A 24,854-nucleotide genomic window follows, 5' to 3' on the forward strand; every position below is an offset into this window, starting at 1 on the left:
GTCTGAGGCGATAATGAAGGGGAAGTTGGGGGAGGGGGCACCTTGAGGAGAGCGTTCAATATGGTGAAGAGAAATCGAGGGTTAGAGCCAAGAGAGTTGGTCAGTTGGATATAATAATCCTGTTTGGCGCGTAAAAGAGCAGATTGGAAGGAGGTCAGCATGAACTTAAAGTGTAAGAAATCAGCTAGGGCCCGAGATTTCCGCCAGAGGCGTTCGGCGGAGTGGGTACAGGAACGTAGGTAGCGGATATTAGAAGTCAGCCAAGGTGGGGGTTTTGTACGCCTTATAGGGCGGGTCATCAAAGGTGCAAGAGAGTCTAAGGCAGAGGATAGAGTATTGTTGTAAGAAGAAACAGCCTCGTTGACAGACATGGATAGTGCCACAGTAGAGAGGAGGTTTGAAACATGGGAGGATAGAGATGAAGGGTCAATATCGTGAAGATTCCTAGATAAATTAGATAAGATAGGACGGGACTGGGAGGGAGGAGATTTAAGTGTGAAAGTTATAAGATGGTGATCAGAGAGGGGAAGATAGAGGCAAGGAAACTAGAGGGTGAACAGTTGGAGGAGAAGATGAGATCAAGACAGTGACCATTTTCATGAGTGGGGGAGGTGGAGCATAGTTGGAGATTAAAGGAGGATGTTAAAGTGAGTAACTTGGAAATATAAGAGTTGGAAGGATCATTAGCAGGAATATTAAAGTCACCAAGGATGAGAGAAGGGGAGGAAGGATCATGGAAGAAGGCAAGCCAGGCATCAAAGTCACTGAGAAAGGATGAAAGGGACTTATCAGGGGGACAATAAATGACCGCTATTCGAAGAGGCAGAGGAGAGAAAAGGCGGATAGAGTGAACTTCAAAGGAGAAAAAAACAGTGAGATTGAGGTGGAAGAAGGGGTTGAAATCTGGAGGAGGGAGAGAGAAGTAGTCCAACACCACCCCCGCGACCAGCAGGGCAAGGAGTATGTGAAAAAAGATAACCGCCATGGCAGAGGGTTGCAACTGAAGCAGAGTCATCAGGGCAGAGCCAGGTTTCTGTTATGGCGAGCAGATGGAGGTGACACGAGATAAAGAGGTCCTGGATATAAGGGAGTTTGTTACAGATAGAGCGGGCATTCCATAGGGCGGGCAGAGAAGAGGAGGGGAGTAGAGGAATAGAGATGGAGTTAGAGAGGTCGCGGTGAGATCTGTAGTTGGGATAATAGTTGGTGAGGAGGGCCAGGATTGGGACAAGTAGAGCAATGTCAAGATGTTACAGACAGTGTGCCAGGTGGCCCTGCGAGGTAAAAACAAGTCAGGCAGGCTCACACAAAAACAGGGAACACAACAGACATAATTGTTGTCACTGGGAAAGTTCAGTTTCTCTACTTCTGTCTGCTGGTAGGAAAGGAACACAATTCAATGGTCTGGTCTAGTGGGATGAAAAGGAAATACAATTAGAGTTTATTCTTTAAGGTATAAATGTAACTTTTTTTTTTAAGGTTATTATACGGCCGTCAGACATGAAGACAAGTTTGTGGACTGGTAAGTTTATTACTTATTATTTTAAAAAAACATTTCCATGTGCAAATAGTGGTATTTATACATGTATATCATGTACATGTGTAAATACTGATTTCAGAAAGCCCTTATTTACAGTGGTTTATGAGTAGGTGTGGCTTGGGTGGGACTAGAATCTACACATGTATCCCTGTTTTACAACAGAAATACAAGTGGTTTTACACCAGTTCATGCATAGGTTTTAAAAATGTGTTCATCTTGGCCCCTTGAGCGATTAAGGGAGTCATTCTTAATCCCATGCAGTTTATTTCCTCCTCCAAAATGAAACCAAATTAAAACTGTGGCCTCATCTTTGTCTCTCTTTTTACCTTTCAGGAATGCGAGGATGAAATTAAGGTAAAGTGCAAATAACTAGTTTCTTTATTTCTTTGCATTTGCTATATCACCTTTGCTATTTCGCAGATCAAAGCGTACTACATCAATTTTCCAAAGAGTGGGGACCTGGCTGGAAGTTTAGCTATTGTTAAGAAGTGGTAGTAGTTTGGATAGGAGATCTGTTTCTGGGACCTTTGAGGAAGGAAAAGGGTCAAGGGAGCAGACAGTAGTCCTCATGGTTGCAAGAGTTTGAGTAAGAAAAATCAATTTCTCTAATGAGGACCAGGAAGCAAAGCGAGACAGGGAGAAGTGTTTTCAGTTGTGGAGTTGGTAGAATAGCTGAGAGTGCTTACTGTGTTTGTTGAGGGAATAGGTGAAGACTGGTGAGTAGATGCCAATATAGACAGTAGATGAAATTTTCATGGAAAAGTACAATGAGTGTATCTTCCGAAGGACTCAGTGAAGGTATAGAAGAACATGATTAAAGCTACAGAAACTAGAATTCAAGCTCTTTACTTGGATTTGGGGCATTTAGTATTCTTGTTGACTTTATTGTATTCATTACGTAATATATCTTTTATTGTAAACCGCACTGAAATAGTTTATTGGGTTGTTGCAGTATATTTCAGTATATAAGAGAGGGAGGGAGGGAAGAGTGAGGAGTGATGTTGGAGGTGGAGAGGAGGGAGGAGGGATGGAAGATGCTGAACCTGGGGGGAATATAGGAAGATTGAAGGCAGATATTGGATATGGATGGGGGAGGTGAATCAAAGGTTCATGAAGGTCAAATGTAGGGGGGTGTTCTATGGGTACATGAGGAAATAGGGAGGTGGAGGGAAGATGTTGAATGAGGAGAGTAAATGGGGAGAAGTTGGATGTGAGGGGAGATGGGAAGAGTGCAGATGCTGGATATGGGGAGAGATCAGGAGAGTGCAAATGGACATGTGGGAGGTGGATATTGGGAAATGGGAGATTCTGAACATTGGATGATATAGGGAGATGGAAGGAAGATACTGAACATGGGGAGGGGCATATGAAGATGGAGGGGAAATGCTGAAGGCTCTTGGTGCTTTCTTTTTGGTAGTTGGACTTTGTCTTGTGCTTTGTACCCTCTCTGTTATGTTGTGACCATCCGCCAGCAGGTGGAGATAGAGCACACTAATGAGTTGCACCTTATAAGGTCCTTTGCACAGCAACTCAGCCAGTATTCTGTACCTCCAGTAGGTGGGATTACAGTTCCTGTGCAGTGTGGTGACTTCTGTGTGGCCTCCTGTCCTGCTAAGCAGGTTCAGTAGAGTTTGGGGTTGAGATGAGAGTTGCTCAGGGACAGAAATCCAACCTGTGCCCGCCTGTCCCCACTGGAATCCAACCCATCCCCATTCGTCCCTGTAGGGAATCTAACCCGTGCCCGCCCGTCCCCACAGTGAATCTAACCCATCCCCGCAAGAATTAACCTGTCCTCACCCAGTCCCGCAAGAATTTAATGGTACATTTAAAAAAATTGCTGTGGGCTCTCTCAGTCTCTCTCTGGGTTTGAGCCGCAGTAGGCAAGGCAAGGCAAGGAAGGAACGGAAGTTGGAACACTCTGGTGTTCACATGTAAGACTTCTCCGATTCACTGGCACTGTGTGCCAAGAGATTGCCACATGCACACGGCAGTAGGTCAGGTGACATCTGATGTTCGTGCCTATGTCAGGACTAAGGTCTGTGCATCAGCCCGGGAGCAGAGAGGATTAATAGTAACATAGTAAATGACAGCAGATAAAAAACGGATCGGTCCATCCAGTCTGCCCAATAGTCACAATCGTTATCAATTCATGCTTAAATCAACAATGAATGTGATATTATATACTTGATTATGGTCTTTCCGTGGCGTTTCTGGGACATAGACCATAGAAGTTCGCTTGGCCCTATCCCTTATGTTCCAACTGCTGGAGTTGCCCTCGAAGCCCACTCCAGCCTATTCATCTTCTCATTTGCGGGACACAGACTGTAAAAGTCTGTCCAGCACTGGCCTCATGTTCCAGCCACTGAAGTTGCTGTCTAAACCCTTTCTAGCCCATCCTAAACCAGATTACCATATATGAGGCACAGACCGTACAGGTCTCCTGGCATCAGCCCTAGTTTATCACAGCAAGAGTCGCCATCTAAGTATCACTCGACACATCCACGCACATTCAGCCATTTAAGTTTAGTTTTTTTTTATAACTGCCATTTTCTAATTAGAGATCCTCTATGTTTATCCCATGCCTTTTTGAATTTCATCACCATTTGTATCTCTACCACCTCCTTAACCCTAGAACGCATATTGGGGGCCTATGCTTACATTTTTGCTATTATCTGCAAAATTACTTTAGTTAGAATTTTGAAACTCAAGGTATTACTCAAGTATGTCATTGTTGATAATATCCAGTTGTTCATATAATTTTTTTTCATAGGTGTAACAATGCTTGTTTGGTGAAAACTACATCTGTACGAATTGGGGGCCTTTTAGGCCCCCGCTGTTTTTATCATGTTCTCAGAAGTGTTTGTGTCTCAAGTTACTTTATTTGTACTCAGTAATGCTGGTGGAGGGGCCAGGGTGTGGATAATAACATGTGAGGATGTCATGTGATTTTTGGAGGGAGTGATAAGGCCATGACATCACCTCAGGTCCTCTGAACACTGAGGACAGTATACACTGTGAGCTAATTGCTGAAGGACCTGTGATAAGATAAGCTGTTGAGAGGAAATCTGTTTCATTTTCTAACATCTAGTCAGCAATGGCACAGTCTTCCTCCAAGTGTCTGACTGACCAAGAGATTGAAGCGATTATGTTTCAAAGCGATGATGAAAGTGAACTATCTTTGTCTGATGAAGAATATCTGCCACCAGCTAATCAAACATCCTCATCCAGTGATTCTTCTGATGATGAAGAAGTGAATCTAGTGGATCCTCAAGAAGTGATAAGTAGAACATCCAAAACGAATGTTTTTTGGGACAGTAATCCTACATTAGTCGGACGTACTCCAATACACAATATTGTGAGACAGGCTCAAGGAGCTGTGGGAAGTCCCAGTTACTTTACCCCTAAAGATGTATTCTGTACTTATTTTTCTGACAATATTGCAGAAGAGGTCCTATTATGTTCAAACCTAGAAGGAAGACGTATCGCTTCAGCAAAAAATAAGTCCTGGAAAAATATCTCAAAAGAGGAACTTTATGCATATATTGGACTTTTCCTGCTGGCAGGGAGTCAAAAATCGTATGATGTCCCAATACGAGAATTATTTCTGGACCCACTTTCTGATCCACACTATAAGGCGACAATGTCAGTGGGCAGATATGAGGAAATTAGAAGGATCATTCGCTTTGATGATAAGCGAACTCGTGCAGCGAGGTTTGAAACAGACAAATTAGCCCCTATCAGTTATATCTGGAACATATTTATCAAAAATTGCACAAAACTTTACAATCCTAGTACTAATGTTACTGTAGATGAGTAACTTGTACCGTTCAGAGGACGCTGCAAATTCATACAATACATGCCCAGCAAGCCAGCCAAGTACGGTATAAAAATCTTCTGGATGTGTGATTCTGCAAATTATTATGGCATAAATGGCGTAATCTACTGTGGCAAAGAGGTTGGTGCACCAGTACAGAAGGATCTGGGGTCTGAAATAGTCAAAACTCTTGCTGTTCCAATATTCAATTCAGGTAGAAACATCACCAAGGACAATTATTTCACCAATGTTGAACTAGGCAATTTTCTGCTTGCAAAAGCTATTACACTTGTTAGTACTATAAAGCAAAACAGACGAGAAATTCCAGCAGCACTCAAACACAATCGTCAGCGAGCACTTTATGAGAGTGTCTTTGGATTCAATAACAAAGCGACTTTGGTATCTTACAAGGCAAAGAAGGAGAAATCTGTAATTTTACTCAGTACCATGCATCACGATTGCAGTGTTGACAGCAATAACCAAAAATTGAAACCAGAAATCATCCTGCATTACAATGCAACAAAAGGAGGTGTAGATAAAATGGATGAGATGGTGGGAGAATATTCGTGTAAGAGGCAAACAAAACGATGGCCTGTAGTACTATTTTCAAATATGCTTGATGTAGCAGCCCTAAATTCATTCATTATTTATACAGAAACTCATCCTGAATTTCATGCACAGAGGAAGGACAGGAGACGCTTATTCTTGAAGGACCTTTGTCATGAACTTGTAATACTTCACATGATAGAGCGAAGCGACTTGAAATGCTTGCCAAAGAAAACTAAAGAAGCAATGAAACGGTGTGGCGTACAGTTTCAGATTACTCTAGAGCCAGGAGAAAGAAAACGAAAGCGTTGTTTCATGTGTCCAAGAAACATAGAGAGGAAAACTGAGCGATATTGTTCCACTTGTAAGGAAACTGTTTGCAAAGAACACTCTTCTGAAAAAATAACATGTCAGAATTGTTTGGAAGACTAATATAATAGAAAAGAAAGTTAGAATAAAAATGTAGCTGCAGCTAGTTTGCTATAGATTTCTATGCATTTTTGTGTGTTTTCATGTCTTTGCGTGAAATTTGGGAAAAAAAAGATTTTTTGGTGTTTTCTGTGAAAAATTATAATTAAAATGTTGTCCACTATTCATATTTTATTGAGCAATTTTGAAATAAACTTGTGAAAGTTATTTAAGTGTATTTTTCTACATTATGTGCATGGGGGCCTAAAAGGCCCCCATGACGTTAATATGTATATTTTTAACGTCATGCGTTCTAGGGTTAATGGAGACTTTCCGCATCTGTGCAGGAGGAGCGAGGAGGAGGAGACAGCACTCAAAGAACTTGGTACTCGGTAGGTGAGAGGCTGGCGCAAGTGCAGCATACACTTCCACGAGAACCCCACAGGAACTGCTTCTGTCCACACGGGAATCCCACAGGAATTTCTTCCGTCCCCACGGGAATCCCACAGGAACTGCTTCCATCCCCACGGGATCCCTGCAAAACTACTTCCGTCCCCGCGGGTTCCGCAGGATTCCCGCAAACCCCGTTCCCATTCAGGTCTCTAGTTGAGAATGTCCTGTGCTTCAGGTGTAAACCTAGTGGTCTAGGTCTTTCCCTGCTCCCCCATTGCCACTTTCTGCCTCTCTTTCTGTCTTCCGTTATTCTCCTGCCTCTATTTAAAAAATGTCTTGGCTCTCAATTCGCTCAAAGTTCATGTGGCAGTGTTGGAGAGCTATAGAGGTAGAATACAGAATGTCTTATTGGCATCTCACCCTGATATTGTGTGGTTCCTTAAAGGAGTCACTTATCTGCATTCTGTTCTGATATGAATGGTTCCAATTTCTTTGCCGAAGATTGGATCTCCATTTCTGTAAACCAGACTGTGTTTCTTCCTGCTTTTTCCAGGGAGTTCTATTCTGCAGAATAAACTTCCCTGTGGCTGTTAGATGTTAAGCAAGTCCTTATGTGCTAGCTTTCTTCTACCAATGATTTCAGGCATTCTGATCAGGTTTTTGTCCTCTTTTTGGGACCCCAGAAAGGTCTTCCAGCCTCCAAAGCAACAGTGGCCCGATGGCTTAAGGAGGCTATTTCTTTTTTTTTTTTTTTTGATTTGTTAAACTTTTATTGATATTCCAACATAATATTACACTCGTAACCAATATTCCTATACATATCTCATCTGTAACATTCAAGCTTTGTTAACATTCTTTTATTTTTCCTCCTCCTCCATTATACCCCGACCCCCCCCCCCCCTCTCCCCTTTCCCACCCTCCCCTCCCCCCATTAGCTCACTTAATCGTAACCATTCCTCCGCATTGGGTTTGTATTTTCCCTTTCGCCTATCAGTCATTTTTTCCATTCCCATCAAGAAATACAATTTGTTTTCCCAATCTTGTCTCGTGGGGCCTGTTCTTTGTTTCCATTTCAATGCTATTGTTGTTTTGGCTGCGGCTAGGCATATACGTTTTATTCGAGTTTGCCAGGCCTTCCCTCCCTTATTCCCGTAACCCAGCAGACACCATTTGGGATCACAAATGAACTGAACCCCTATTACTTGAGTAATTAATCCTGTGACCATTTCCCAAAACTCTTGTATAATGGGACATTTCCACCAAATGTGATAGTATGTTCCTTTTCCTTCTTCACAGCGCCAGCATTTATCTAATGCATTAGGGAACATTGCTTTTAATCTGTCTGGTGTATAATACCAACGACTCATTACTTTATAAGCGTTTTCTTTCACCAGTACACAAATAGATGCTTTTTTTTTACCTCTATACACATTTTCTTCCATTCTCCCCCATTGAATTCCTGTTCCAGATCCTGCTCCCAAGCTTTCATATAGGGTAATTTTTCAAAGGTAGTGCCCCTAATATGTTCGTATAGTTTAGAGATACCTTTTCCTCCCCCATATAGGGTCCCCCATAGGTTTTCAAACTTTTCATTATCTATCCAGTTGTCCTTATTCCATAAGGAGGCTATTTCTTCTGCTTCCATTCTGATGGGTAAATCTGCTCCCATACATGTTACGGCTCATTCTACCAGGTCTTTTAGCAGAGTCCAAGGCGATTTCGTTGGCAGAGATCTGTAGGTCGGCAACGTGGTCTTCTTATTCATTTGTTAAGCATTACCAACTAGATGTGTTTGCTCGAGCAGGTGCTTCTTTCGGGGCCACTGTTCTGGCTGCAGGGAATATCACGGTCCCTCCCCTCTTAAGGATTGCTTTTGTACATCCCATTTGTCTGGACTGATCCTTGGGACTTAATAGAAGGAAAAATTAGTTAATTACCTGACAATTGTCTTTCCTTTAGTCTCAAAGGATCAGTCCAGAGCTTACCCTTCTATGATAGTTTAGATTTGTCAGCATTTTATTAAAATTCATGTGTTTATAGTGTTTCTGGTTCCATTATTTCTAGGCTTTACATTTCATGGTTATTCTTCTTTATAGAGGCTGGAGTTTTTTTCTATAAGTCACTCTCTTTTACCACTTTGTTATCGAATAGTGGCTAAGTTGTTACGCACAGGACCTTATAAGGCACAACTCATTAGTGTTCTCTATTTTCCATTCTCCTGTCTAGGGAGACCCTCTATAATCAGTCCTCTGTAAGCAACTTCATTGTCACTACAGGTGCTTACATAATTGACCAGGCAAGTTAGATTGCAGTAATACAGTAACACAGTAAGTGATGGCAGATAAATACCCGCACGGTCTATCCAGTCTGCTCAACAAAGGCTTAGCTGCACCCACCAATCTGTGTAGGTTATAGTCATTCATGCTTTAGCTGTCCAGTTAGGTATGTGTATGGCACTGCATATTGTTCAAACTCACATAACTTCCAGGTGCCCAGACATGGCCTGGCACAGAATATGTGGGTGTAAATTACCCAGTGGTGGTCAGTGTTTAAAAAAAGCAACTGTACTATAACAACGTAACTCCTCTAAAACTAATAATTGTAAGCCACATTGAACCAAAACCTTGTTTTTGGATAATTGTGGGATATAAGAATGAACAAATAAAATAAATAATGCCTTTTAATTTCTAATCTAATCTCTCTGTTTTTCCATTCAGGAATACCATCACATATGAAAGCGAAAGGTATAAAATCTCTTTTTTTTTTTTTTTTTTTTTAAACATATACCAGATGATATTTAAAACTTTTTAACTGGCCAGGAACGGCACTTCACTGGCTATCTACTACTACTACTTAACATTTCTATAGCGCTACTAGGGTTACGCAGCGCTGTACAGTTTAACAAAGAAGGACAGTCCCTGCTCAAAGGAGCTTACAATCTAATGGACAAAATGTGCAGACAATCAAATTGGGGCAGTCTAGATTGAAGAGGTGGGCATTGAACAAGGATTTGAAGATGGGCAGGGAGGGGGCTTGGCGTATGGGCTCAGGAAGTTTATTCCACACATAGGGAGAGGCGAGGCAGAAAGGGCAGAGCCTGGAATTGGCGGTGGTGGAGAAGGTTACAGAGAGGAGGGATTTGTCCTGTGAGCAGAGGTTTCGGGTAGGAGCGTAAAGGGAGATAAGGGTAGAGAGGTAATGAGGGGCTGCGGATTGAGTGCATTTGTAGGTTAGTAGGAGAAGCTTGAACTGTATGCGGTACCTGATCGGATGCCAGTGAAGTGACTTGAGGAGAGGAGTGATATGAGCATATTGGTCCAGGCAGAAGATAAGACGGGCAGCAGAGTTCTGAACGGATTGAAGGGGAGATAGATGGCTAAGTGGGAGGCCAGTGAGGAGTAGGTTGCAGTAGTCAAGGCGAGAGGTAATGAGAGAGTGGACGAGAGTTCGGGTGGAGTGCTCAGAGAGGAAAAGGCAAATTTTGCTGATGTTATAGAGAAAGAAGCGACAGGTCTTGGCTATCTGCTGGATATGCGCAGAGAAGGAGAGGGAGGAGTCGAAGATGACTCCGAGGTTACGGGCAGATAAGACGGGGAGGATGAGGGTGCCATCGACTGAGATAGAGAGTGGAGGGAGAGGAGAAGTGGGTTGGGTTGGAAAGACAATAAGCTCTGTCTTGGTCATGTTCAGTTTCAGGTGGCGGTTGGACATCCAGGCAGCAATGTCAGATAAGCAGGCCGATACTTTGGCCTGGGTTTTTGCCATGATGTCTGGTGTGGAGAGATAAAGCTGGGAGTCGTCAGCATAGAGTTGATATTAGAAACCATGAGATAAGATCAGCGAACCCAGGGAAGAGGTGTAGATTGAAAAAAGAAGGGGTCCAAGGACAGATCCCTGAGGAACTCCAACAGACAGCGGGATGGGTATGGAGGAAGATTCATGAGAATGTACTCTGAAGGTATGGTGGGAGAGATAAGAGGAGAACCAGGAGAGGACAGAGCCCTGGAACCAAAATGAGGACAGTGCGGCAAGAAGTAAATTATGATTGACAGTGTCAAAAGCGGCGGATAGGTCAAGGAGGATGAGGATGGAGTAGTGACCTTTGGATTTGGCAAGGAACAGGTCATTACAGACTTTAGTGAGTGCCGTTTCTGTCGAGTGTAGAGGGCGAAAACCGGATTGAAGCGGATCGAGGATGGCATGAGAGGAGAGAAAAGGCAGCGGCTGTGAACGTTCAAGTATCTTGGAGAGGAAGGGTAGGAGGGAGATGGGGCGGTAGTTGGAGGGACAGGTAGGGTCTAGTGATGGTTTTTTGAGGAGTGGTGTGACTACAGCATGCTTGAAGGTGTCAGGGACAGTTGCAATGGAGAGAGAGAGGTTGAGGATATGACAGATGGAGGGGGTGACAGTAGGAGAGATGGTGTTAAGTAAGTTGGTGGGGATGGGGTCAGAGGAACAGGTGGTGCATTTCGAGGAGGAAAGAAGGTGGGCGGTTTCCTCTTTGGTGATATTAGGAAAAGAGGAGAAGGAGGCTTGGGTTGATTGGTTGAGGTTGTGGGTTAAAGGGTGAGGAGGAGGAGGTGGTTTTGTAGTGAATTTGAGGTTGATCTTCTGTACCTTATCGCGGAAGTAGCCAGTGATTGAGGAGAGAGTGAGGGGGGGTGGGAGCGGAGGGCACTTTGAGGAGGGAGTTAAGGGTGGCAAAGAGACGACGAGGGTTGGAGCTGAGGGAATTAGTTAATTGGGTTTAATAGTCCTGTTTGGCAAGGAATAGGGAGGACTGGAAGGAGGATAGCATGAATTTATAATGAATGAAGTCGGTATGGGTGCGAGATTTCCTCCAGAGGCGTTCAGCAGATCGGGCTCAGGAGCGAAGGTATCAGATGCAAGGGGTCAGCCAGGGCTGGGGATTAGTATGCCTTGTGGGACGGGAGATGGATGGTGCAAGGGTGTCCAGGGCAGATGAGAGAGTGGCATTGTAAGATGAGACAGCCTTGTCGACAGACTCAGAGGACATGATGGAGGGGAGGAGATTAGAGATACTAGAGGATAAGGTGGGAGGGTTGACGGCCTGGAGATTCCTGAAAGTAGTGGTTAGTGTAGGGCGGGACTGAGGGGGAGGGTGATGAAGTGTGAAGGTGATCAGGTGATGATCTGAGAGAGGAAGAGCTGTGGCGCAGAAGTTGGAGGGTGAGCAGGTAGAGGAGAGGACAAGGTCAAGACAATGGCCAGTTTGGTGAGTAGGGGTAGTGGAGCTCAGTGGTCCTAGAGACATTATAAAATGCCAGGAGCATGCTCCTCTAGAGACACTTCACTTTGCTCTGCTCTTCTCTTCCCCACCCCCACCACTGGCTGCAGTAAGGATCTCTGGACCTGCCTCATGTTCTGTAACAAAGATTTGTAAGTTAATTTATGATTCAACCTGTTATCTTGTTTAAGCAAATTTCTCCTGTACCAAGATCCTTCTGAAAGATACCTCTCACTTGTAACATGATTACATTACCTGTATTGTAAATAAACCCCTTTGAAGCTAAAATATATGGTCTTTTCTGTTCTGAGCACATGCTTTTAAATCTTGCAGTGCAGGTTAATGTAATTCAACAGAGATAATATTTAATTCCCCCTTATTCTTGTAATTGTAAATCTTATTACCTTATAGGTAATTGGTGGAGAATAAAATATAGAATCAAAAATATAATTTTCCCATATTTATTAAATACAGCACATGCTGCGACCACATGATTTGAGTAATTTCCCCTATTCTTAAATATCATATTAGAACTACTACTACTACTATTAAACATTTCTATAGTGCTACTAGATTTACGCAGCGCTGGTCAAATTAACATGAAAAGACAGTCCCTGCTCAACAGAGCTTACAATCTAAATTGGACAGACGAACAGACAGCTAGGGGTGGGGAAATTGCAGTGGTAGGGGTGATAAGTGAGGGTGTTGAGTAAGAGAGTCATGGTTAGGAGTCGAAAGCAGTAGCGAAGAGGTGGGCTTTAAGCCTAGACTTGAAGACAGCCAGAGACTGAGCCTGACGTACTGGCTCAGGGAGTCTATTCCAGGCATAGGGAGCAGCGAGATAGAAGGAACGGAGCCGGGAGTTAGCAGTGGGGGAGAAGGGGGACGACAGGAGACATTTACCCAGCGAACGGAGTTCACGGGGAGGAGTGTAGGGAGAGATGAGAGCGGAAAGGTACTGAGGAGCTGCGGAGTGGATGCACTTGTAGGTCAAAAGGAGAAGTTTGAACCGTATGCGGAAGCGGATAGGGAGCCAGTGAAGCGACTTGAGGAGAGGGCTAACGTGAGTATAGCGACTCTGGCTATAATTAAACTTTTAATTAAAAAGTTATAATTAACTTTTAATTAAAATGTTACAGTTAAAAGTTATTTTGTTGAAATATATTTAAGAATAGAGGGAATTGCTCAGAGCATGTGGTCGCAATATATGCTGTATTTATAAGTTTTTAAGATATATATATATATATCTCTATATATCTCTATATAAAACGCACCTCCAACGTTCTATGAAGCTTCTTTTAGCCAAAAGTGAAGGGGGTGAGATCCCATTGTGTCTGCCCCGCCCACGCGTCAAACGTGATGACGTTGAGGGCGGAGCAATGACACTCAACCAATCGCTTCGCTCGGCAGCGAAGCATCAGGGAAGGAGGCGGCGCTCTCGACGTCTAGCCTTCCCTTCGCTGTGTTCCGCCTTCTTCTGACGTCAAGGATGACGTCAAAAGAAGGCGGAACACAGCGAAGGGAAACCTAGACGTCGGGAGCGCCGCCTCCTTCCCTGACGCTTCGCTGCCGGAACCGCCACGGGGTAAATTTTAAAAGAAGAAGAAGAAAATAAAACAAACCCGATGCATGGATGCGAAGGGGGGGGGCATGGATGCGAAGGGGGGGAGGAGAAGAGGGCGGGCCAGGCTGGGACATGGGAGAGAGAGGAGCATGGATGCGAGGGGGAGGGTCATGGAAGGGAGAGAGGGGACTTGCTGCAAAAGGATGAATGGAGGGGGCAGGGGACAGAGGAGCATGGATTGCAGGGCAGGCCTCAGCCAGAGAGGGGAATGCTGGATAGGGATGAATGGAGGGGGCAGGTGACAGAGTAACATGGATGGCCATGGATTGGGACGGCAGGGCTCAGGGAAAGGGGAATTGCTGGATACGGATGAATGGAGGGGACAGATGGCCATGGATGGATATGGATTGCAGGGCAGGCCTCAGGCACAGAGGGGAAATGCTAGAAAGGGATGAATGGAGGGGGCAGGGGACAGAGTAACATGGATGGCCATGGATTGGGAGGGCAGGGCTCAGGGAAAGGGGAATTGCTGGATAGGGATGAATGAAGGGGACAGATGGGCATGGATGGATATGGATTGCAGGACAGGCCTCAGGCAGAGAGGGGAAATGCTGGAAAGGGATGAATGGAGGGGGCAGGGGACAGAGGAGCATGGATTGCAGGGCAGGCCTCAGGCAGAGAGGGGAAATGCTGGATAGGGATGAATGGAGGGGGCAGGTGACAGAGTAACATGGATGGCCATGGATTGGGACGGCAGGGCTCAGGGAAAGGGGAATTGCTGGATAGGGATGAATGGAGGGGACAGATGGGCATGGATGGATATGGATTGCAGGGCAGGCCTCAGGCAGAGAGGGGAAATGCTGGAAAGGGATGAATGGAGGAGGCAGGAGACAGAGTAACATGGATGGCCATGGATTGGGAGGGCAGGGCTCAGGGAAAGGGGAATTGCTGGATACGGATGAATGGAGGGGACAGATGGCCATGGATGGATATGGATTGCAGGGCAGGCCTCAAGCACAGAGGGGAAATGCTAGAAAGGGATGAATGGAGGGGGCAGGGGACAGAGTAACATGGATGGCCATGGATTGGGAGGGCAGGGCTCAGGGAAAGGGGAATTGCTGGATAGGGATGAATGAAGGGGACAGATGGGCATGGATGGATATGGATTGCAGGACAGGCCTCAGGCAGAGAGGGGAAATGCTGGAAAGGGATGAATGGAGGGGGCAGGGGACAGGAGGAGCATGGATTGCAGGGCAGGCCTCAGGCAGAGAGGGGAAATGCTGGATAGGGATGAATGGAGGGGGCAGGTGACAGAGTAACATGGATGGCCATGGATTGGGACGACAGGGCTCAGGGAAAGGGGAATTGCTGGATAGGGATGAATGGAGGGGACAGATGGGCATGGATGGATATGGATTGCAGGGCAGGCCTCAGGCTAAGAGGGGAAATGCTGGAAAGGGATGAATGGAGGGGGCAGGGGACAGAGGAGCATGGATGGCCACACACACACACTCTCTATCACACTGTGTCTCACATACACACTTCCACACACTCTCTCACAAACACACTCACACCCAGACTCACTCTCTCTCTCACACACTCACACTTTCACTCTGACTCTCAGTCACTCTCACATACACTCTCCCAAACATACATACTCCGAGGAAAACCTTGCTAGCGCCCGTTTCATTTGTGTCAGAAACGGGCCTTTTTTACTAGCATATATATATATATATTGAATTTATTCTCCACCAGTTACCTATACGGTAATAAGATTTACAATTGCAAGAATAAAGGGGAATTAAATATTATCTCTGTTGAATTACATTAACCTGCACTGCAAGATTTAAAAGCATGTGCTCAGAACAGAGAAGACCATATATTTTAGCTTCAAAAGGGTTTATTTACAATGCAGGTAATGTAATCATGTTACAAGTGAAAGGTATCTTTTAGAAGGTTCTTGGTACAGGAGAAATTTGCTTAAAAAAGATAACAGGTTGAATCATAAATTAATTACAAATCTTTGTTGCAGAAGATCACAGGAGTGCAGGAATTCTTACAGCAGCCATTGGTGGAGGAGGGGAAGAGAAGAGCAGAGCGAAGTGTAGTGTCTCTAGAGGATCATGCTCCTGGCTTTTTATAATGTCTCTAGGAGCACTGAGTCCTGAGTGATTTGCAGAGTGATATTCAGAGGGAGATATCGCCAGTTAGTGCTTAGCAAATAGCTGGTTATATGGCACGATATAACCGTCTCTCCACTGATATTCAGCACTTTGCCGGCTAAGTTTGGTAGCCAAATTAGGCCATCAAAATAGCGGCCAGTTTCAATTTAACCAGCCAGTGCTGAATATAGGCTTGGCCAGTTAAATTTAAACTGTCAAAAAACACCTGGGTATTCAATTCTGATTACCATAAACAGCTTGACATTGATATCCAGGCTGACCGCTGACCACGGGAGGCAGCCTGGCTACCTCCCCCAGTCTGAATATCGGGCCCTCAGTAGCTCATATCTGGACAAGATGAAGACACAGTCCAGGAACGCATGTTTCCACACCACCCATAGGCATAAAACAGGATGCACAGCATTCAGTGCACACCATGCTTTAGTAAAAGGGCCCCCAAATTATAATAATAAAATGTTTTTTAGTAATATCATTTTTGACAAGCCTCTGTGATTGATTAACCAGTTTTCTCTCTTGTCTATCTAGAAAAGTGGAGCAAAAGAGAGGCAATAGGTATGTGTGTTTTATGTTCTATTTTTAATAAAATGTTCCAAATTATACACCCCCAGCCCTAGTAGTACTGGGCAGTTTGATCTCTAGATGTAATCTTTATTTATGTTTATTTTATACAGAATATGGAGAATGATCAAAAAAATTTTCTGCTGCTGATAAAGTTCTGACACCCGTAGCAGACAAGTCCTCTGGGAAGGCGCAGAGCAGAGGTGAGGTGGACAAGATAGAAGACATCTTATATAATAATTTGCACCTCCGTCTGGATGCCTGGGTTCCTAACACAGTTCCCATTGGTCCACCCTGGGGCTGACATCACAGGGTGGACCAATGGGAAGTGAGAGGGAAGGGAGCCCAGCAGCAGCCATCGGGGGTGAGTAAACAATCGCCCCCCCCCCCTCTGAGTTCCTTGACCCCCTACCTCCCACTCCTGTCCATCAGAGTTCCAAGGGCCCACTCCAGTCCAACGGCCCCACTCCCTTTACGAGGAGGGAGGAGATAGGTGGGGGGAGGAGGAGGAGATAGGTGGGGGGAGGAGGAGGAGGAGGTAGGTGGGGGGAAGAGGAGGAGGTGGGGGGAGGAGGTAGGGAGAGGAGGAGGAGGTAGGGGGAGGAGGGGGAGGGAAGAAGGGGGAGAGGGGAGGAGGATGAGGAGGGAGGGGGGAGGAGGAGAAGGAGGAGGAGGAAGGAAGGAGGGAGGGGAGGAGAAGGAGGAAGGAGGGGGGGAGGAGGAAGGAGGAGGAGGGGGGAGGAGGGGCAGAGGAGGAGGTAGGAGGAGGGGCAGGTCCTGGAACTCGAAGGGGAGGGGTGCCTGGAACTAGGAGAAGAGGGAGGGAGGCAGGTAGGGGCATGGAACTCGGAGGGGAGGGGAGGGGGCCTGGAACTCAGAGGACAGAGGGAGGGAGGGGGCCCTGGAACCTTGTTAGAGATCTGATGCGCTATCCTCCGAGGCAAATTTTGAAGAAGTTATTAAAAAAAAAAAAAAAAAAAAAAGCTCACGACACTGCAGAATTGCAGCAACGAGACATCTCTTGAAGAACACCAACTGTCTATAGACCTGTTTCCTGCTTCACTGAATCGCAACAGAGATATCTTTTGTAAAAGACCAACTGCCATCACATCTGTTCACTGCTGTTTCCTACTTCACTGAAACTTGGAAAAGAGGCATCTTTTGTAAAATACCAACTGCAATCACATCTGTTCGCTGTTATTTCCTGCTTCATTGAATCGCAACAAAGAAATATATTTTGTAAAAGACCAACTACCATCACATCTGTTCACTGCTGTTTCCTGCTTCACTTAATCGCAGCAAAGACTCATCTTTTGTAGAAGACCAACTGCCTTCACACCTGATCACTGCTGTTTCCTGTTTCACAGCAAGACTCATCTTTTGTAAAAGATAGACTGCCTTCACACCTGTTCACTGCTGTTTCCTGCTTTACTGAATCTTAGCAAAGAAACATCTTTTGTAGAAATCCAGCTTCCTCCACATCTGTTCACTGCTGCTTCCTGCTTCACTGAATTGCAACAAAGAAACATCTTTTGTAAAAGACCAACTGCCATCACATCTGTTCACTGCTGTTTCCTACTTCACTGAATAACAACAAAGAAATATCTTTTGTAGAAGACCAACTGCCTCCACACCTGTTCACTACTGTTTCCCGCTTCACTGAATCGCAGCAAAGACTCATCTTTTGTAGAAGACCGACTGCCTTCACACCTGTTCACTGCTGTTTCCTGCTTCACTGAATCGCAACAGATATACCTTTTACAAAAGACCAACTGCCATCACATCTGTTCACTGCTGTTTCCTACTTCACTGAATAACAACAAAGAAATATCTTTTGTAGAAGACCAACTGCCTCCACATCTGTTTACTGCTGTTTCCTGCTTTACTGAATCTTAGCAAAGAGACATCTTTTGTAAAAGACCAACTGCCATCACATCTGTTCACTGCTGTTTCCTACTTCACTGAATCGCAACAGATATACCTTTTACAAAAGACCAACTGCCATCACATCTGTTCACTGCTGTTTCCTACTTCACTGAATAACAACAAAGAAATATCTTTTGTAGAAGACCAACTGCCTCCACATCTGTTTACTGCTGTTTCCTGCTTTACTGAATCTTAGCAAAGAGACATCTTTTGTAGAAGACCGACTGCCTCCACACCTGTTCACTTAGGTTTCCTGCTTCACTGAATCGCAGCAAAGACTCATCTTTTGTAGAAGACCGACTGCCTCCACACCTGTTCACTTAGGTTTGCTGCCTCACTGAAGCTCAAGTCATCATCTCTGGGACAGTGGCCAATTTACTATTTCAGAGACTACAATTGTTTGATCTGCTTACCTCAAAGAGACATCTTTTGATAGAAAATATTAAAATAAAATAACCTTCACAGAGCTGCTGAATTACTTTTTGTATATTATACAGGTAGAAAATTAACAGGCATTTTCTGTAGTCTGTAGAAGGGGGTGAGGGAAAACAGATTAAACATACCGAATTGTTGACACATCAGATGCTGGATTCATATTGGAGGTTCCGAGTACATACAGTGTTCAACCAGTGGTACACTGAATGGTAAGCTCTGGTATAAAAAGGAGGTACTTTGCTGAAGGGATGAGAGGTCAGTTGGGCTGCTCACAGGAACCGGATGCAGCCTTCTGTTTCTTTCTTTTGTCTTGGAAGCACATGATGCAAGAGGAGACAAGAGTTACTCAGCAGGCAAATAGGCCTCAGTCTGAACCAAGAGGAAAGGCCCTTAGTCAGTGGTGGCAGGGAGCATGTGCCCAGAGGGGCCAAGGAGTAGATGTACATAGTGCATTAGACTAAAGCTTAATATGTAAACATAGTTGGAGATTAAAGGAGGATGTTAAAGTGAGTAACTTGGAAATATAAGAGTTGGAAGGATCATTAGCAGGAATATTAAAGTCACCAAGGATGAGAGAAGGGGAGGAAGGATCATGGAAGAAGGCAAGTCAGGCATCAAAGTCACTGAGAGAGGATGAAAGAGACTTATCAGGGGGACAATAAATGACCGCTATTCGAAGAGGCAGAGGAGAGAAAAAGCGGATAGAGTGAACTTCAAAGGAGAAAAAACAGTGAGATTGAGGTGGAAGAAGGGGTTGAAATCTGGAGGAGGGAGAGAGAAGTAGTCCAACACCACCCCCGCGACCAGCAGGGCAAGGAGTATGTGAAAAAAGATAACCGCCATGGCAGAGGGTTGCAACTGAAGCAGAGTCATCAGGGCAGAGCCAGGTTTCTGTTATGGCGAGCAGATGGAGGTGACACGAGATAAAGAGGTCCTGGATATAAGGGAGTTTGTTACAGATAGAGCGGGCATTCCATAGGGCGGGCAGAGAAGAGGAGGGGAGTAGAGGAATAGAGATGGAGTTAGAGAGGTCGCGGTGAGATCTGTAGTTGGGATAATAGTTGGTGAGGAGGGCCAGGATTGGGACAAGTAGAGCAATGTCAAGATGTTACAGACAGTGTGCCAGGTGGCCCTGGGAGGTAAAAACAAGTCAGGCAGGCTCACACAAAAACAGGGAACACAACAGACATAATTGTTGTCACTGGGAAAGTTCAGTTTCTCTACTTCTGTCTGCTGGTAGGAAAGGAACACAATTCAATGGTCTGGTCTAGTGGGATGAAAAGGAAATAAAATTAGAGTTTATTCTTTAAGGTATAAATGTAACTTTTTTTTTAAGGTTATTATACGGCCTTCAGATATGAAGACCAGTTTGTGGACTGGTAAGTTTATTACTTATTATTTTAAAAAAACATTTCCATGTGCAAATAGTGGTATTTATACATGTATATCATGTACATGTGTAAATACTGATTTCAGAAAGCCCTTATTTACAGTGGTTTATGAGTAGGTGTGGCTTGGGTGGGACTAGAATCTACACATGTATCCCTGTTTTACAACAGAAATACAAGTGGTTTTACACCAGTTCATGCATAGGTTTTAAAAATGTGTTCATCTTGGCCCCTTGAGCGATTAAGGGAGTCATTCTTAATCCCATGCAGTTTATTTCCTCCTCCAAAATGAAACCAAATTAAAACTGTGGCCTCATCTTTGTCTCTCTTTTTACCTTTCAGGAATGCGAGGATGAAATTAAGGTAAAGTGCAAATAACTAGTTTCTTTATTTCTTTGCATTTGCTATATCACCTTTGCTATTTCGCAGATCAAAGCGTACTACATCAATTTTCCAAAGAGTGAGGACCTGGCTGGAAGTTTAGCTATTGTTAAGAAGTGGTAGTAGTTTGGATAGGAGATCTGTTTCTGGGACCTTTGAGGAAGGAAAAGGGTCAAGGGAGCAGACAGTAGTCCTCATGGTTGCAAGAGTTTGAGTAAGAAAAATCAATTTCTCTAATGAGGACCAGGAAGCAAAGCGAGACAGGGAGAAGTGTTTTCAGTTGTGGAGTTGGTAGATTAGCTGAGAGTGCTTACTGTGTTTGTTGAGGGAATAGGTGAAGACTGGTGAGTAGATGCCAATATAGACAGTAGATGAAATTTTCATGGAAAAGTACAATGAGTGTATCTGCCGAAGGACTCAGTGAAGGTATAGAAGAACATGATTAAAGCTACAGAAACTAGAATTCAAGCTCTTTACTTGGATTTGGGGCATTTAGTATTCTTGTTGACTTTATTGTATTCATTACGTAATATATCTTTTATTGTAAACCGCACTGAAATAGTTTATTGGGTTGTTGCAGTATATTTCAGTATATAAGAGAGGGAGGGAGGGAAGAGTGAGGAGTGATGTTGGAGGTGGAGAGGAGGGAGGAGGGATGGAAGATGCTGAACCTGGGGGGAATATAGGAAGATTGAAGGCAGATATTGGATATGGATGGGGGAGGTGAATCAAAGGTTCATGAAGGTCAAATGTAGGGGGGTGTTCTATGGGTACATGAGGAAATAGGGAGGTGGAGGGAAGATGTTGAATGAGGAGAGTAAATGGGGAGAAGTTGGATGTGAGGGGAGATGGGAAGAGTGCAGATGCTGGATATGGGGAGAGTTCAGGAGAGTGCAAATGGACATGTGGGAGGTGGATATTGGGAAATGGGAGATTCTGAACATTGGATGATATAGGGAGATGGAAGGAATATACTGAACATGGGGAGGGGCATATGAAGATGGAGGGGAAATGCTGAAGGCTCTTGGTGCTTTCTTTTTGGTAGTTGGACTTTGTCTTGTGCTTTGTACCCTCTCTGTTATGTTGTGACCATCCGCCAGCAGGTGGAGATAGAGCACACTAATGAGTTGCACCTTATAAGGTCCTTTGCACAGCAACTCAGCCAGTATTCTGTACCTCCAGTAGGTGGGATTACAGTTCCTGTGCAGTGTGGTGACTTCTGTGTGGCCTCCTGTCCTGCTAAGCAGGTTCAGTAGAGTTTGGGGTTGAGATGAGAGTTGCTCAGGGACAGAAATCCAACCTGTGCCCGCCTGTCCCCACTGGAATCCAACCCATCCCCATTCGTCCCTGTAGGGAATCTAACCCGTGCCCGCCCGTCCCCACAGTGAATCTAACCCATCCCCGCAAGAATTAACCTGTCCTCACCCAGTCCCGCAAGAATTTAATGGTACATTTAAAAAAATTGCTGTCGGCTCTCTCAGTCTCTCTCTGGGTTTGAGCCGCAGTAGGCAAGGCAAGGCAAGGAAGGAACGGAAGTTGGAACACTCTGGTGTTCACATGTAAGACTTCTCCGATTCACTGGCACTGTGTGCCAAGAGATTGCCACATGCACACGGCAGTAGGTCAGGTGACATCTGATGTTCGTGCCTATGTCAGGACTAAGGTCTGTGCATCAGCCCGGGAGCAGAGAGGATTAATAGTAACATAGTAAATGACAGCAGATAAAAAACGGATCGGTCCATCCAGTCTGCCCAATAGTCACAATCGTTATCAATTCATGCTTAAATCAACAATGAATGTGATATTATATACTTGATTATGGTCTTTCCGTGGCGTTTCTGGGACATAGACCATAGAAGTTCGCTTGGCCCTATCCCTTATGTTCCAACTGCTGGAGTTGCCCTCGAAGCCCACTCCAGCCTATTCATCTTCTCATTTGCGGGACACAGACTGTAAAAGTCTGTCCAGCACTGGCCTCATGTTCCAGCCACTGAAGTTGCTGTCTAAACCCTTTCTAGCCCATCCTAAACCAGATTACCATATATGAGGCACAGACCGTACAGGTCTCCTGGCATCAGCCCTAGTTTATCACAGCAAGAGTCGCCATCTAAGTATCACTCGACACATCCACGCACATTCAGCCATTTAAGTTTAGTTTTTTTTTATAACTGCCATTTTCTAATTAGAGATCCTCTATGTTTATCCCATGCCTTTTTGAATTTCATCACCATTTGTATCTCTACCACCTCCTTAACCCTAGAACGCATATTGGGGGCCTATGCTTACATTTTTGCTATTATCTGCAAAATTACTTTAGTTAGAATTTTGAAACTCAAGGTATTACTCAAGTATGTCATTGTTGATAATATCCAGTTGTTCATATAATTTTTTTTCATAGGTGTAACAATGCTTGTTTGGTGAAAACTACATCTGTACGAATTGGGGGCCTTTTAGGCCCCCGCTGTTTTTATCATGTTCTCAGAAGTGTTTGTGTCTCAAGTTACTTTATTTGTACTCAGTAATGCTGGTGGAGGGGCCAGGGTGTGGATAATAACATGTGAGGATGTCATGTGATTTTTGGAGGGAGTGATAAGGCCATGACATCACCTCAGGTCCTCTGAACACTGAGGACAGTATACACTGTGAGCTAATTGCTGAAGGACCTGTGATAAGATAAGCTGTTGAGAGGAAATCTGTTTCATTTTCTAACATCTAGTCAGCAATGGCACAGTCTTCCTCCAAGTGTCTGACTGACCAAGAGATTGAAGCGATTATGTTTCAAAGCGATGATGAAAGTGAACTATCTTTGTCTGATGAAGAATATCTGCCACCAGCTAATCAAACATCCTCATCCAGTGATTCTTCTGATGATGAAGAAGTGAATCTAGTGGACCCTCAAGAAGTGATAAGTAGAACATCCAAAACGAATGTTTTTTGGGACAGTAATCCTACATTAGTCGGACGTACTCCAATACACAATATTGTGAGACAGGCTCAAGGAGCTGTGGGAAGTCCCAGTTACTTTACCCCTAAAGATGTATTCTGTACTTATTTTTCTGACAATATTGCAGAAGAGGTCCTATTATGTTCAAACCTAGAAGGAAGACGTATCGCTTCAGCAAAAAATAAGTCCTGGAAAAATATCTCAAAAGAGGAACTTTATGCATATATTGGACTTTTCCTGCTGGCAGGAAGTCAAAAATCGTATGATGTCCCAATACGAGAATTATTTCTGGACCCACTTTCTGATCCACACTATAAGGCGACAATGTCAGTGGGCAGATATGAGGAAATTAGAAGGATCATTCGCTTTGATGATAAGCGAACTCGTGCAGCGAGGTTTGAAACAGACAAATTAGCCCCTATCAGTTATATCTGGAACATATTTATCAAAAATTGCACAAAACTTTACAATCCTAGTACTAATGTTACTGTAGATGAGTAACTTGTACCGTTCAGAGGACGCTGCAAATTCATACAATACATGCCCAGCAAGCCAGCCAAGTACGGTATAAAAATCTTCTGGATGTGTGATTCTGCAAATTATTATGGCATAAATGGCGTAATCTACTGTGGCAAAGAGGTTGGTGCACCAGTACAGAAGGATCTGGGGTCTGAAATAGTCAAAACTCTTGCTGTTCCAATATTCAATTCAGGTAGAAACATCACCAAGGACAATTATTTCACCAATGTTGAACTAGGCAATTTTCTGCTTGCAAAAGCTATTACACTTGTTAGTACTATAAAGCAAAACAGACGAGAAATTCCAGCAGCACTCAAACACAATTGTCAGCGAGCACTTTATGAGAGTGTCTTTGGATTCAATAACAAAGCGACTTTGGTATCTTACAAGGCAAAGAAGGAGAAATCTGTAATTTTACTCAGTACCATGCATCACGATTGCAGTGTTGACAGCAATAACCAAAAATTGAAACCAGAAATCATCCTGCATTACAATGCAACAAAAGGAGGTGTAGATAAAATGGATGAGATGGTGGGAGAATATTCGTGTAAGAGGCAAACAAAACGATGGCCTGTAGTACTATTTTCAAATATGCTTGATGTAGCAGCCCTAAATTCATTCATTATTTATACAGAAACTCATCCTGAATTTCATGCACAGAGGAAGGACAGGAGACGCTTATTCTTGAAGGACCTTTGTCATGAACTTGTAATACCTCACATGATAGAGCGAAGCGACTTGAAATGCTTGCCAAAGAAAACTAAAGAAGCAATGAAACGGTGTGGCGTACAGTTTCAGATTACTCTAGAGCCAGGAGAAAGAAAACGAAAGCGTTGTTTCATGTGTCCAAGAAACATAGAGAGGAAAACTGAGCGATATTGTTCCACTTGTAAGGAAACTGTTTGCAAAGAACACTCTTCTGAAAAAATAACATGTCAGAATTGTTTGGAAGACTAATATAATAGAAAAGAAAGTTAGAATAAAAATGTAGCTGCAGCTAGTTTGCT

At 44.1% G+C, this 24,854-nt stretch overlaps 1 long non-coding RNA gene across 1 annotated transcript in view; it reads left to right on the forward strand.

Moving 5' to 3' along the window:
* Nucleotides 1-24,854, forward strand: part of LOC115463773 — a 40,003-nt gene that overhangs the window by 14,867 nt on the left and 282 nt on the right. Inside the window, exons 2-8 of the long non-coding RNA XR_003941074.1 lie at nt 1,480-1,522; nt 1,874-1,894; nt 9,419-9,445; nt 16,222-16,248; nt 16,368-16,457; nt 19,952-19,994; nt 20,346-20,366. This is a non-coding gene — a long non-coding RNA (uncharacterized LOC115463773). The remainder of the gene's footprint in view (nt 1-1,479; nt 1,523-1,873; nt 1,895-9,418; nt 9,446-16,221; nt 16,249-16,367; nt 16,458-19,951; nt 19,995-20,345; nt 20,367-24,854) is intronic.

This window comes from Microcaecilia unicolor, chromosome 2 (assembly GCF_901765095.1).
Source record: "Microcaecilia unicolor chromosome 2, aMicUni1.1, whole genome shotgun sequence".
Classification (NCBI taxonomy): Eukaryota; Metazoa; Chordata; class Amphibia; order Gymnophiona; family Siphonopidae; genus Microcaecilia; species Microcaecilia unicolor.